Consider the following 16,533-nt stretch of genomic DNA (forward strand, 5'->3'; position numbering starts at 1 on the left):
GACAGGTCTGTAGTGGGAATGTCACAGGCTTACCGCAACAGAGCGGTGCCAGAAGGCCACAGCGTCTGATTTCTCCTACTACTGCACTGATTACATACATAGTAACATAGTAACATAGTTAGTAAGGCCGAAAAAAGACATTTGTCTATCCAGTTCAGCCTATATTCCATCATAATAAACCCCCAGATCTACGTCCTTCTACAGAACCTAATTGTATGATACAATATTGTTCTGCTCCAGGAAGACATCCAGGCCTCTCTTGAACCCCTCGACTGAGTTCGCCATCACCACCTCCTCAGGCAAGCAATTCCAGATTCTCACTGCCCTAACAGTAAAGAATCCTCTTCTATGTTGGTGGAAAAACCTTCTCTCCTCCAGACGCAAAGAATGCCCCCTTGTGCCCGTCACCTTCCTTGGTATAAACAGATCCTCAGCGAGATATTTGTATTGTCCCCTTATATACTTATACATGGTTATTAGATCGCCCCTCAGTCGTCTTTTTTCTAGACTAAATAATCCTAATTTCGCTAATCTATCTTGGTATTGTAGTTCTCCCATCCCCTTTATTAATTTTGTTGCCCTCCTTTGTACTCTCTCTAGTTCCATTATATCCTTCCTGAGCACCGGTGCCCAAAACTGGACACAGTACTCCATGTGCGGTCTAACTAGGGATTTGTACAGAGGCAGTATAATGCTCTCATCATGTGTATCCAGACCTCTTTTAATGCACCCCATGATCCTGTTTGCCTTGGCAGCTGCTGCCTGGCACTGGCTGCTCCAGGTAAGTTTATCATTAACTAGGATCCCCAAGTCCTTCTCCCTGTCAGATTTACCCAGTGGTTTCCCGTTCAGTGTGTAATGGTGATATTGATTCATTCTTCCCATGTGTATAACCTTACATTTATCATTGTTAAACCTCATCTGCCACCTTTCAGCCCAAGTTTCCAACTTATCCAGATCCATCTGTAGCAGAATACTATCTTCTCTTGTATTAACTGCTTTACATAGTTTTGTATCATCTGCAAATATCGATATTTTACTGTGTAAACCTTCTACCAGATCATTAATGAATATGTTGAAGAGAACAGGTCCCAATACTGACCCCTGCGGTACCCCACTGGTCACAGCGACCCAGTTAGAGACTATACCATTTATAACCACCCTCTGCTTTCTATCACTAAGCCAGTTACTAACCCATTTACACACAATTTCCCCCAGACCAAGCATTCTCATTTTGTGTACCAACCTCTTGTGCGGCACGGTATCAAACGCTTTGGAAAAATCGAGATATACCACGTCCAATGACTCACCGTGGTCCAGCCTATAGCTTACCTCTTCATAAAAACTGATTAGATTGGTTTGACAGGAGCGATTTCTCATAAACCCATGCTGATATGGAGTTAAACAGTTATTCTCATTGAGATAATCCAGAATAACATCCCTCAGAAACCCTTCAAATATTTTACCAACAATAGAGGTTAGACTTACTGGCCTATAATTTCCAGGTTCACTTTTAGAGCCCTTTTTGAATATTGGCACCACATTTGCTATGCGCCAATCCTGCGGAACAGACCCTGTCGCTATAGAGTCCCTAAAAATACGGTAAGAAATAATGGTTTATCTATTACATTACTTAGTTCTCTTAGTACTCGTGGGTGTATGCCATCCGGACCCGGAGATTTATCTATTTTAATCTTATTTAGCCGGTTTCGCACCTCTTCTTGGGTTAGATTGGTGACCCTTAATATAGGGTTTTCATTGTTTCTTGGGATTTCACCTAGCATTTCATTTTCCACCGTGAATACCGTGGAGAAGAAGGTGTTTAATATGTTAGCTTTTTCCTCGTCATCTACAACCATTCTTTCCTCACTATTTTTTAAGGGGCCTACATTTTCAGTTTTTATTCTTTTACTATTGATATAGTTGAAGAACAGTTTGGGATTAGTTTTACTCTCCTTAGCAATGTGCTTCTCTGTTTCCTTTTTGGCAGCTTTAATTAGTTTTTTAGATAAAGTATTTTTCTCCCTATAGTTTTTTAGAGCTTCAATGGTGCCATCCTGCTTTAGTAGTGCAAATGCTTTCTTTTTACGGTTAATTGCCTGTCTTACTTCTTTGTTTAGCCACATTGGGTTTTTCCTATTTCTAGTCCTTTTATTCCCACAAGGTATAAACCGCTTACACTGCCTATTTAGGATGTTCTTAAACATTTCCCATTTATTATCTGTATTCTCATTTCTGAGGATATTGTCCCAGTCTACCAGATTAAGGGCATCTCTAAGCTGGTCAAACTTTGCCTTCCTAAAGTTCAGTGTTTTTGTGACTCCCTGACAAGTCCCCCTAGTGAAAGACAGGTGAAACTGTACAATATTGTGGTCGCTATTTCCTAAATGCCCGACCACCTGCAGATTTGTTATTCTGTCAGGTCTATTAGATAGTATTAGGTCTAAAAGTGCTGCTCCTCTGGTTGGATTCTGCACCAATTGTGAAAGATAATTTTTATTGGTTATTAGCAGAAACCTGTTGCCTTTATGGGTTTCACAGGTTTCTGTTTCCCAGTTAATATCCGGGTAGTTAAAGTCCCCCATAACCAGGACCTCATTATTAGATTAGAAGCACTTCACCTTCTTATTAAACGGTGTAAATTTTGTTTGGCAGTGCAGGGGTTAATCTGCTCTGTTGAGAGCTCCTGGAGTATTAAGGCTCTCAGCTGTGCACGATTATCCACTTCCATCTCCTATATAAACTAGGCCCTGGCTAGCACTCATTGTCAGACATAGCTTTTGCTGCATGGCTGGAGGTCGCTGTTGGTTATTGCTTGGTTTTGACTGGGTGATTATTTTCTTTCTTCTCCTACTTTGGTTTAAACCAATCCTCCACTCCCAGATGCCTTCCTCTGTTATATGTGTGAGAATATTTGTATGCTTGGTATTTTTCGTTATCCCGGTTCATATTGCCTTGTTAGTCGTGTTGGTGTACTACAGTACACTACTACTCCCCTTTTCCCAGGGTGGGGGAAGGGTACAGACTGAGGGCAGATTCAGTAGCTAATGCAAGGTACGTGGCCCCGGCGTCTTCACCATCAGGAGTCATCTGGGGAACAGGGCGAGCTAGGGAGCCCTTAACAGTAGAGACAGGGAAGGAGCCTCTGGTCCAAGGACATCTGACAACAGAGTCGTGACAGTGAATGTGTGACCTACGTTCACGTCGTAAGGAGCCCCGATTCTCATTTATCACCTGTTCTATGGGCAGGTGATATGTTTCTGGTGTGATACGAGTTAGGCCAGATGGTGTGGCAGTAAACTGCAGCTGTCCACAGCATTCATAGTTATATGTGTTCGAAGGAAAGAGAACCATGCAATGCAACCACAAGTCTAGCGCGTTCCATTATCAATGGCCAGAGCGAAACATCAGGCAAGGAATTTCTGCAAATAGGAGTCGGACCCCCCCAGGAAGTTCTTGAAATGGCGAAAACTGCAATATTAGAGTTCTCACTACATGAAGACAGCAACAGTCTGGATACAGCAAGACCTTACGTCAAGCCTATATTACTGGGAGAGACACACAGACCTCACATCCAGCCTATATTACTGGGAGAGACACACAGACCTCACATCCAGCCTATATTTCAGGAGGTGACAGACAGACCTCACATCCAGCCTATATTACAGGAGGTCACACACAGAGCTCACATCCAGCCTATATTACTGAGGGGAAGACACTCAGATGTCACATCAAGCCTATATTCTTGTGAAAGACACGCAGACCTTATAAACAGCCTATATTACTGGGAGAGACACTCCACCTTAAGAGAAAAATCTGAAACTTAGATCAAGCAGCAAAATTCATAATCAGGGGGTCTGAGAATTAATGAAGGTAACAGACCGAAACTTAGTACAATTCTTTTATCTAAAAGTAACCAATAGTAATTGTAAGAATCTGTAAGTGCATAACATCTAAATCCCAATGAGTCCTCTATCAAATCCTCGTCAGCAGGTTGTCCCTTTAGTGTTTCAAACCGTTTAATTTCAGAACTTTCCGTCCGGCTCAGTTGCGTCGCGCTGGCGCCCCACAACTTGAAGCCGAGCCTCCAGTAAGATTGAATGATTATAGATGTGTGCTCAGGGAACTGTCTAGATGCAAAATGTACTTTGTGCTAATTTTACCTTTCAGAAAATCATGTGTTATTAAAAAGGACTGAACCTTTGAAGGGGAAGCTGCGAGATGCCCTTTTCTGCAGTTCTGTCTTCCTTTAAAGTGTTCGTAAACCTGCAGCGTGTCAAAGCTCCCAGGAGATCGTGAATCAAAGGTAGGCTTGAATACCTGTTTAACTCCGCACACATCACTGCTATCAATCAGAAACTGTGAATTAAAGAGGCGACAGCTCGGGCATCAGTCAGTATTCATTTCTAATAAGTGACCCCTTATAAACATAATCTTTACAAATCTGAGGCTTGAGTGCCTGCGGAAAAGCATGGTGGGCCCCAAGGGGGGTAATTAATAAACAAGGGTATTTTTAATTTATGTGATATGGAGAACAAGTCTATTCCGTCAAAATTAAATCTAAGCAAAAGAAGAAAAAAAAGGTCAAAAAACCTTCATTTTTAGAATTAGTTTAGCTTTAAATATACCGTATGTGCAAAATCAGCTATTTTTATTTCCCCAGTGCAGCGGGAATATTGCACAATATTCTGCTTGCTATACAGCATATGTTAGAATTAACGTTTTTGGAAAGATTAACATTGAAACGTGATCAGAAAGAGAAACTTCTGGAAATACAAATAATGGAGGCTGCTATTACCACATTGCTAAAGTGGCCCTGACATCTACTGCGGCATTTCTCTTCTATGCATTAGGCCGGTTTCACACGTCAGTGGCTCCAATACGTGAGGTGACAGTTTCCTCACGTACCGGAGCCACTGACTCACGTAGACACATTGAAATCAATGCATCTGTGCAGATGTCATTGATTTTTTGCGGACCGTGTCTCCGTGTGCCAAACACGGAGACATGTCAGTGTTCGTGGGAGAGCACGGATTACACGGACCCATTAAAGTCAATGGGTCCGTGTAAAACACGTACCGCACACGGACGTTGTCCGTGTGCAGTCCGTGTGCCGTGCAGGAGACAGCGCTAGAGTAAGCGCTGTCCCCCCCACTGGTGCTGAAGCCGTCATTCATATCTTCTTTGCAGCAGCGTTTGCTGTAGAGAAGATATGAATATTCCTTCTTTTTTTTTTTTTTTGTTTCTCGTGTTTAAAATAAAGATCCATGTGCCAACCCCCCTCCCACGCCCTGTGCGCCCGCCCGCTGTTCTTAAAATACTCACCTGGCTCCCTCGCCGGCTGGCGCTGCTTCCTGTCCTGGCAGCACCTTCTACTGTATGAGCGGTCACGTGGGGCCGCCGATTACAGTCATGAATATGCGGCTCCACCTCCCATAGGGGTGGAGCCGCATGTTCATTACTGTAAATGAGCGGCCCCACGTGACCGCATACAGTAGAAGGTGTGGCAAGGACAGGAAGCAGCGCCAGCGAGGGAGCGGGTGAGTATTTTAAGAACAGCGGGCGGGCACACAGGGGGTGGGAGGGGGGTGGGCATATGGATCTTTATTTTAAACACGAGAAACAAAAAAAAAAGAAGGAATATTCATATCTTCTCTACAACAAACGCTGCTGCAAAGAAGATATGAATCGCGGCTTCAGCACCAGATGCAGGGGACAGCGCTAAACTTTAGCGCTGTCTCCTGCACGGTGCAGCAAAACCTGATCTTCTTGGCAGGAAAGAAGCTGCGTCAAAAATGCAGGTTTAGGTGCGCTTTTTTGTTGCTGTTTTTTTCTCTTTGTCCATGCTAATGTCCTTGAATTTTCAGCAGCAAATAATGATACCTGCGTTTTTGCTGCTTTTTTTCAACACCCAGTCGATGGATGAAAAATGCTGAAAAAACGCAGCAAAAATGCTGAAAGAAGTGACATGCTTTATGTCCAAAAAGCACAAAATACTGATCACACAAACACCCAATGTGTGTGCATGAGATTTCTGAAATCTCATAGGCTTTGCTGGTACTGTAAAAAGCAGCTGAAAATTAGCATTAAAAATATGCAGCAAAAACGCCCTGTGTGAACTTACGGTACCCTAAATGTAAAGAATAAAAAAAAAAGCATAGCCCGTATTGCTGTGTCTGAACAAGACAGATTTTCCGTTTTTTTGCTTTTGCTTTTTCCACGCTTCCTTCCAACATAACTTGTTAATTTTTCAGTCAACATAGACATATGAGGGCTTGTATTTGTGAACTGCCAATTTTATTGATAAAATTTTGGAGTAGATACGGCATTTGATCACATTGCTTTTTTTTTTTTTTTTTTGTCGAGTAGAATCAAAAACAAAAAATCCAATTCTGGCGTTTCGATGTTCTCTCTCCTAACCGCTTAAAATGTGGTTAATTTGTTTTATATTTTGAAGGATCACATTTTTAGGGACCTAGCAATACCATAGTAGATGTGTATTTTTTATTATTATTTTTAAGAGGAAAAAGTGGAGATTTGAATTTTTAGATCATTTTTAAAAACCTTTTTTTCCATTATTTGATAATCCCGTTGTAGGACTTTAACCTTTGAGCGTCTGTTCGCTACGATACACTGCAATACTACAGTATAGCAATATGTAGTGGAAAGTTCAGTTTTTTTAAACCACAAAAGTAGTGAAAAAACTATACGAGAAGTTTGGTATCGCTGTAATTGTACTGACCCGGAGAATCAAGTTGCCACGTCATTTTCAATGTACAAAAGAAAATCATAAAAAATAAAACCTAGGTCAAACTGTGGTTTATTCGCCATACTTGGCTTTATTTTCACTTTTTAAAATACATGATATAGTAAAGTTAATGTGGCATTCAAAACTACAACTCGTTGCGCAAAAATACAAGCCCTCAAAGTTATGACGCTTGCAAGAATGGAAAAAAAAATGTAAAACGCAAAATCGAAACCTGTCATTTGCAGAGTAATTATGCGCACAGGCAAATTATGACTCCAGGTTTTTGCTATACAAGCTTTATCTGTACAAATCTGTCCGTAACCTCTGCACAAAATATGTCTACAATCCGCACCATGTAAAAATCTCACGCCGTGAAGCATCCATGGAATCATTCTTGCAAGTAAATACGTCTTGGTCACACTTGTCTGCACACAGATAACCAACCGAGTTCTAAGCTCTGTGAATGGATCTTTATATGAAACTTGAGCAGTATAAAAAAATATATATAACTTTTTATATCACAGATTACAAAGTGTTTCAAATATATGGAGTAGAAACAGTGTTCCAGTTTGGCTATCGTGCGACCATGAATATTAAAAGAGGTTGTTGGTAAGATAAATCAGTGAAACATTATTTCTTAAAGGACATTTTAGTATGCATGAGATTCATTAAAAAGAAAACATCGAATTTACTTGAACAGTTAAATGCAAAAAAACAAAACAAAACTGAGTCTACACTACGTGTGAACATGGCCTAAGGACTCGCTCCCACTTGTATGAATTCAATACGATTAAAAATCAGAGTGCACTGCATTCTACCAAGTTAATCCCATGCTTGTGTAGCGTTTTTTTTTTTTCCTGCTCTGATCGGATCGTGATCGTTCGCAGAAACAGCTTTGCTTCTCCAGTGTCAGAGGAACCTCTGGGGACTGAAGGTGACCAGATCCAGCTTGTAAGCGCTGAGCTATATGCCTGGAAGATTGCAGCAGAGGCTGATAACCTATGTCACAAGGACATATATTGCAAAATACGTCAGTTCTTGAGAACAGAGAAGACTTTTAACAGCAAGTAATTTGCAAAGTTGCCTTTTTTGCAAGCACTTTGCAATTTTACCGATTTACCACATTGAGACAACCTTTTTACTTAGAGGAGCCCTGAGGAAAGACTGCCATTTACTACTGAAGTGCTTCTTTAAATACAAACTCAACATCCTAATCATCCAGGAGGATTCCTGTATAGTCTATAAAAAGGTATTTTAGAGAATAAGATCTATAAAATGGAAATCACCACATCATTCAGCTCTTCATAGGACGGATTATGATACCTGTTCCGTTGGTGAATGAAGGACAGAGAGAAGAGAATTCCTATTTTTTTTCCTGTTATGAGTAATGTACAGATCCTTTCCATATGATAAAGCTGAGGATGTGAAGACCGATACATGAATTGCTACCTGATTGCTGAGTAAGTGAAAACCTATTTAATGCCACAGACATTGATTGGCCTTTGTCAGAACATTTGGTGACTGTTCCATACTTGAAAGACAACTATACAAGTGCCGATCTATGTGCTCTATGGTCTGTAACACAATCTGTCATTAGTCACTCAAAGCTTTTATGTAGAGCCAGGATTATGAGGAGATACACCATGCGGAGAAAAATATTGGTCCACGTCACTGAGTTCCAGTTTGTCATTCACTCCATTTAGCATAGGTGTATAACATCTGGCCCCATTACCCCTAGTGTATAACAACTGTCCCGATCACCCCAGTGTATAACATCCATCTCTATTGCCTCCGGTGTATAACATCAGTCCCCAGTGTATAACATCAGGCCCTATTGCCCTCGGTGTATAACATCCGGTTCCATTATTCCCAGTGTATAACATCCGTCCCTATTGCCCTCGATGTTTAACAAATGTCCCGATTACCCCAGTGTATAACATCCATCTCTATTGCCTCTGGTGTATAACATCAGGCCCCAGTGTATAACATCCGTCCCTATTGCCCTCGGTGTATAACATCCGGTCCCATTATTCCCAGTGTATAACATCCGGCCCCATTACCCCCAGTGTATTACATCTAGCCCTATTGCCCCCAGTGTATAACAAGTGTCCCGATTACCCCAGTGTATAACATTCATCTCTATTGTCTCCGGTGTATAACATCAGGCCCCAGTGTATAACATCAGTCCCTATTGCCCTCGGTGTATAACATGCAGCCCTATTATTCCCATTGTATAACATCCATCCCTATTGCCCTCGGGGGTATAACATCTGGTCCCATTATACCCAGTGTATAACATCCGGCCCCATTACCCCCAGTGTATTACATCTGGCCCTATTGCCCCCAGTGTATAACAACTGTCCAGATTACCCCAGTGTATAACATTCATCTCTATTGCCTCTGGTGTATAACATCAGGCCCCAGTGTATAATATCCGGTCCCATTATTCCCAGTGTATAATATTAGGCCCCATTGCCCCCAGTGCATAACATCCGGCCCCATTACCCCCAGTGTATTACATCTGGCCCTATTGCCCCCAGTGTATAACAACTGTCCCGATTACCCCAGTGTATAACATTCATCTCTATTGTCTCCGGTGTATAACATCAGGCCCCAGTGTATAACATCAGTCCCTATTGCCCTCGGTGTATAACATGCAGCCCTATTATTCCCATTGTATAACATCCGTCCCTATTGCCCTCGGGGTATAACATCTGGTCCCATTATACCCAGTGTATAACATCCGGCCCCATTACCCCCAGTGTATTACATCTGGCCCTATTGCCCCCAGTGTATAACAACTGTCCAGATTACCCCAGTGTATAACATTCATCTCTATTGCCTCCGGTGTATAACATCAGGCCCCAGTGTATAACATCAGTCCCTATTGCCCTCGGTGTATAACATGCGGTCCCATTATTCCCATTGTATAACATCCGTCCCTAGTGCCTTCGGTGTATAACATCTGGTCCCATTATTCCCAGTGTATAACATCCGTCCCTATTGCCCTCGGTGTATAACATGCAGCCCTATTATTCCCATTGTATAACATCCGTCCCTATTGCCCTCGGGGTATAACATCTGGTCCCATTATACCCAGTGTATAACATCCGGCCCCATTACCCCCAGTGTATTACATCTGGCCCTATTGCCCCCAGTGTATAACAACTGTCCAGATTACCCCAGTGTATAACATTCATCTCTATTGCCTCCGTGGTATAACATCAGGCCCCAGTGTATAACATCAGTCCCTATTGCCCTCGGTGTATAACATGCGGTCCCATTATTCCCATTGTATAACATCCGTCCCTAGTGCCTTCGGTGTATAACATCTGGTCCCATTATTCCCAGTGTATAACATCCGTCCCTATTGCCCTCGGTGTATAACATCCGGTCACATTATTCCCAGTGTATAACATCCATCCCTATTGCCTCCGGTGTATAACATCTGGTCCCATTATTCCCAGCGTATAACATCTGTCCCTATTGTCCCCAGTGCATAACATCCGGCTCCATTATTCCCAGTGTATAACATCAGGCCCTATCGCCCTCGGTGTATAACATCTGGTCCCATTATTCCCAGTGTATAACATCCGTCCCTATTGCCCTCGGTGTATAACATCCGGTCCCATTATTCCCAGTGTATAACATCAGGCCCTATTGCCCCCGATGCATAACATCCGGCCCCATTGCCCCCGGTGTATAACATCTGGTCCCATTGCCCTCAGTGTAACAAGTCTATTCCTGATATTTCCTCCTCCTGAATCTTGCCCCATCACACGAGAGTGATATTATTGAGAAGTGGAAGGAACCGCAGCAACTCAGCCACGAAGTGGAAACCCTGAAAGGTACAGAGCGTGGGGCTGAGTGCGGAGGAGCAGAGGGCAGAAAAGTCACCACCGCTCTGCAGACCCCATAACAATAGAGTCCAGACCTCCTCTGGTATCAGTACAAACACTGCGCCCCTACGTTGAGCTTCATGGCGGAGCAGCTGCATGCAGCCGTACATCACCAAGCGTCAGTTTGAGGAAGGCCCTTTCCTGTTCCCCATGACTGTGCCCAAAGCACAAGGTACCATATATACAGAACTGGTTGGAGAAGTTTGGTGGAAGAACATGACAAGGGCGCACAGTGCTGGACTTCAACTATCCGACACCTTTCGGATGAAGTAGACTGGAGATAGTGATCCCGCTCCTCTCGTCCAACATCAAGATCTAACCCCACAAATGCTATTCTAGATGAAGAGACAAAAATTCAATAAACAGCTCCAAAATCTTGTTGCAATCCTTCCTAGAAGAGCAGGAACCTTTATATCTGCAGAGGGGCTGAGTACATATTAATATCTATGGATGTAGAACAGGAGGTCAGAAAAGCTCCCAGAGGTGTAGTGTACGTATATGAAGAACCTAAAGGCCCCTTGATCAACATTCTTGGGTACAGGAGCATAAATTACTGAAAGCCGGCTAAATGTAAAGGGGCCTCCCACTTTATTATTGATGGTATTATATTGCTAGAATAATGCATCAATTTAGTAACTTTTACTTCTATGGCTGCTTGTGATTCCTCGTCCATAGCTTCTAATATGGTCTGTCTGCAGATATAACAATTCGCAATTGTTTTTTAGTTTTCAATAAGAGAAATTCACTGATGAAACACTGAAGGTAAAAACGGACAACCTGATCAAACACTGATGAAAATTGGTCCTTTTATTTTCCCATGCATAAATAAAATGAATATCTGAATGAGGCCTAAGAGTTTCTGAAGAATCATTCTGATCAAGAGGATCAGAGAAGGACGTAAAGAATCGTATGGATGAAGAGACGTTGCACAGTTAAGAAAACTGAATCTAAATACAACACTGGTGTCCAACTAATGTGTCTGAGCCGTTCCATGGATGGGTTATAACAGCAGATGACTAGTTTGAGAGCCAATGAGGTTTTCCAAAAAAACAAACAATCAGAAAAACAAATCCAGAGAGCAAGACAGCCAAAAACTATACTGCTTACATAAGCATTGTGGTCCACCAAGTTCATTCTTTCATAGCACCAGTTTACCCAACGGTAGAAGGACAATGCACCATTCCACAAGGACCGTACAGTCATGAACTGGCTACAGGGACACTATAATAATAATAATTTTTATTTATATAGCGCCAACATATTCCGCAGCACTTTACAATTAAGCGAGTTTTCAGTACTTTCCCGGCTTTCACAGTCCTCACATCTTATCTCTGGGATGAGGTAGAGCGGGCTGTTTGAAGCATGTCAGTACCTCCATCAAACTTGTGTCTCATTAAGTCGTCATTCTTTATTATACTCTATACAATTTCTACAATCTGCTCTTTTTTTCTGGCAACGATGAACAAGTACAGCTTTGAAAATTGTGCAACCCTTCAAAATTATTAGACCCCAGAGACAGTGTGCAATGCTACACAGTACGGAATAGCCGCAACAGAAATCAGTCCTGGCTGCAAATTTCTTTGTTACTATAGTCATCAATTCACATAATATACAATGCACACTACAAATATCACACTTATTTATCCTCTGCAGGATATTTCTCTGGCTAAATCTCAGGAAAGTCTCTGCACGACCCCAGCCATCACCTGAGAAGTCTGGGCATTTCATTACTTAGCCTTTCACCAGTGACAATATTGTCTCATTGCTCGTGAGGGGATATGAGTTTTATTGAAGGCATATTAAATAATACCGTATTGATGTCAGAAATGAAGGTCTGCTCAGATCAGGATCATGTCCGGCTGTGCCCGCTATACAAAATACCCAATTCAGAAGGGATAAAAAAAGATCAGAACTATTCATATCATGGAAGGATGGAATTTCTTCCTCGGTCATCCACCTGCAGTTACAGATGCAAAAAAAGGGAGAAATCAAACAGAATGCAAAGAAATCTTCAATTGTTGCATGTAGTCACCGCTCGACCATCGACTCAAATGCAAAACTATCCGAAATTCTCACAGTGGCTTACCATATAGTCCGCACGGTAAATGAGACAAAACAAGATAACAAGAAGAGAATATTCCCGCTGTATTGTGTGAAGTGTGAGCTGGTGCACACTGTGCACGTAAGTAATGAATTTATTCCATTCATGAGTACGGAGATTTCCAGAGGTGGCCATTTACACAGGGGTGACACTGCTGGGTGGGCTTTGTTGGGCCCCATAGGGTAGATTCACTCTGAAGTGAGATGCCCTAAAAGTAATATATTGGGGGCATCTTTGCCTGAACTTGTGCCAGATATTACAATCTACACCCGATGTGCGCCGGCTACATTTGTGCAACCATTTGTGGCATGTCAGGGGAAACTTTTAATAAATTTGGTAAGACATCTGCTGCTTAAAGCTATGTGCACACGTTCAGGATTTCTTGCAGAAATTTCCTGAGCAAAACCGGACTTTTTCTGCAAGAAATCCGCATACGTTTTTTTTGCGCGTTTTTTTTTTTTTTTTTTTTGCTGATTTTTTTGTGTTTTTTTCCGGATATTTCCCAATGCAATGATATAGTGGGAAATCCGCAAAAAATCCGCAAAAATAATGAAACATGCCGCTTTTTTTTTTTACCGCGATGTGTTTTTTTCGTGGGGGAAAAAACGCATCATGTGCACAAAAATTGCGGAATGCATTCTAAATGATGGGATGCATAATGTATGCGGTTTTTATAGCGAAAAAAATCGCGAAAAAAAACGCAGCATGTGCACACAGCCTAAATCTTTGCACTTTTCTCACTGCTTTAAAGTGGAGGTGAAAAAAAAGTCTCTGCAGATTTACACAAAACTTTTGGACCAAGCTCAGGTCCAAAAGTGTCTATTTCTTCTTAAATGTGCTGTCCAGTAAAGAGAGGTGATAACGTCTTCATCGGTGGGGGTCTGACCTTTAGGACCTGCACCGATGGATAGAATGGCGAGGTAGTGCACGTACCTGACCGCTGCTCCATTTATTGTCTATGAATGAAAAGCAGCCCTATAGGTAATGAATGGGCACTGTAACTCTATTCTAAAGGAATAAAAGTGCCCTGTTTGCCAAAAGAGGCCCCTGCCCCCATGATCAAAAACGTAATACCTATCCTAGGGATAGGTGATAACTTATCTTCACTGGTCATACCCTTTAACCCCACCTCCACTTTTCCAATTACTTTAAACTAGTGTTGAGAGGGGGGAAAAAGACGCAATTTTTGCCACAAAATTGCAATAAAATGTAGGTATTTTTATAAGCCAGAAATTGGTAGAAACCCAATGATATCTCTCCTTCATTGTAAATGAAAATATTCTGCCTTACAAGCAATACTTCTAGACGAGAATAACTTTGCACATGTGGATCAATTGTAAGACACACAGCGGTGTAGGTGAAAGCTCAGCTACATCTGCAGACCCGCATTATGGCTCCACATAGTAACGAGCCATAATATCGTTAGGTCTAATGCTCACAGCAGCTGCATGCGCAGAATCTTAAGGTCCCTACAGCTGGGTGATAATATAATAAATATCAGATTCTCTAGCACTATAGAAATCACAGGGTCCTAGTACTAGAAAAGAGAAGTGGAATGAGGGGCCCTGATTGTAACAGCTTGCAGTGCACAGTAGCTATTGGGCTAGGGGATCTGTCAGGGACACTTGGAGCTGTCAGGTCATGTGGTAAAGATTTAGCAGCAGCAGGGAGGAGGGACACTGAGGATCTGTCAATCTGGCTAGGTGGATGGAGATTCAGCAGCAGCAGCTGGAAGGAAGGACCCTAAGAGCAGTTAATCAAGATCGGTGAGTGGATACTCATCAGCAGGGAGGAGGGACACTGAGGATCTGTCAATCTGGCTAGATGGTTGGAGATTCAGCAGCAGCTGCTGGAAGGAAGGACCCTAAGAGCAGTTAATCAGGATCGGTGAGTGGATACTCATCAGCAGGGAGGAGGGACACTGAGGTTCGGTCAATCCGGCTAGGTGGATGGAGATTCAGCAGCAGCTGCTGGAAGGAAGGACCCTAAGAGCAGTTAATCAAGATCGGTGAGTGGATACTCATCAGCAGGGAGGAGGGACACTGAGGATCTGTCAATCTGGCTAGGTGGATGGAGATTCAGCAGCAGCTGCTGGAAGGAAGGACCCTAAGAGCAGTTAATCAAGATCGATGAGTGGATGTTCATCAGCAGGGAGGAGGGACACTGAGGATCTGTCAATCCGGCTAGGTGGATGGAGATTCAGCAGCAGCAGCTGGAAGGAAGGACCCTAAGAGCAATCAATCATTATCGGTGAGTGGATGCTCATCAGCAGAGAGGAGGGACACTGAGATGCTTATCAATCAGGTTATGAGGGTTAAGATTCTGCATCAGGGAGAAGGGACCATGAGGGGCTGTCAATCAAGCGAGGTGGGCAGAAACTGAGTTTAAAGCACCACTCGTTTTTTACAGCTGGAGTGGTGTTTCAAATCTAAGTCCCCTGCCGGCGTCTTCATCTGCTTTCACTGTCACTCCTGTAAATCTCCAGACGTTTGTAACCTGCTTCATGGAGCACGTTGGAGGTCACAACTTAATCAATACAAGTCTACGAGGCCCTCATTCGGGTTCTTATAGACTTGCATTGAGAGCTTTTGATGTAGCCTCTTAATTCCGGACAGTCAGAAGCTGTGGTCACAAGATGGCCCTGCGGAACTGGAGCGGCACTGAAAAAATATGAAGACGCCAGAGGCTGACTATAAGGATAGGGGCAGGGACTTTTAAGTTTAAAGCACCACTCCAGTGCTGGAAGAAAAAAAAAGCTGGAGCGATGCTTTAAACTTTCATTAAAAAAAAATTACAATGTCATCCTGAGACATTATCGCAGTAAGTACACCAGTCTCATCAGATCTAAGACATCTATTTATTACAATTTATTAAAGGAATTATAACAAAATAATAAGTTCTCTCCTATCAATATGATAAGGATAAATTATTTGACAGCTGGACGCCCAAACAACTTTAAGATCAAGTTCAAAATGACATCAGCAGTTCTGTTCTAATACATGAGAATATATATTCCTGCAGTGGATACACAATATAATGCAGAAAAACCTAGTCAGCTGTTCCCACAGATCAGACTCCAGGCACAGAAGCTGAAGCGCTGACCGCTGGTATCGCAGCGTCTTAGGCTATGTGCACACGTAGGAAATGTGGTGCAGAATTTTCGGCACTAAATTTGCATCTCCTGGCAGAATCCGCAGGTGCGTTTTTTGATGCATTTTTGATGCGTTTTTTGTGCAGAATTGATGCAGATTTTGTGCAGTTTTAGTGCAGTTTTTACCGTTTCTGCGCGGATTTTTCTGCACAACTTTTCTTTTTCATATTGATTTACATTGTACTGTAAATCACAGTGCAGAACTGCAGCTTTTCTGCTACAGATCTACACTAATTCTGCACTAAATCTGCAGCGCGTGCACATACTCATATAGTACAAATTATTGTAAGTCTCGGAGAACAATCCCTCAATTCATGTTTCCAGTAAGGCTATGTGCACACGTTGCGGATTAGGCTTAGGAATTTCTGGTGCGGATTCTGCCTCTCCTGGCAGAAAACGCACCTGCGGATTTGTCACGTTTTTTGTGCGGTTCTGCAGCGTTTTTTGTGCGTTTTTGCTGCGGTTTTCTTGCAGATTTGCTGCGCTTTTTACCCCTGTGGTTTTCTATAATGGAATGGGTACAAAAACACTGCAGATTCACAAAAAAGAAGTGACATGCTACTTCTTTTAAACCGCAGCATTTCTGCAGCGGATTTTCCGCAAAGTGTGCACAGCATTTTTTTTTTCTCATTGA

At 42.5% G+C, this 16,533-nt stretch overlaps 1 protein-coding gene across 9 annotated transcripts in view; it reads right to left on the minus strand.

Moving 5' to 3' along the window:
* Positions 1 to 16,533, minus strand: part of SHANK2 (SH3 and multiple ankyrin repeat domains 2) — a 528,042-nt gene that overhangs the window by 400,439 nt on the left and 111,070 nt on the right. The window lies entirely within an intron of this gene.

This window comes from Ranitomeya imitator, chromosome 9, assembly GCF_032444005.1.
Source record: "Ranitomeya imitator isolate aRanImi1 chromosome 9, aRanImi1.pri, whole genome shotgun sequence".
Lineage (NCBI taxonomy): Eukaryota > Metazoa > Chordata > Amphibia > Anura > Dendrobatidae > Ranitomeya > Ranitomeya imitator.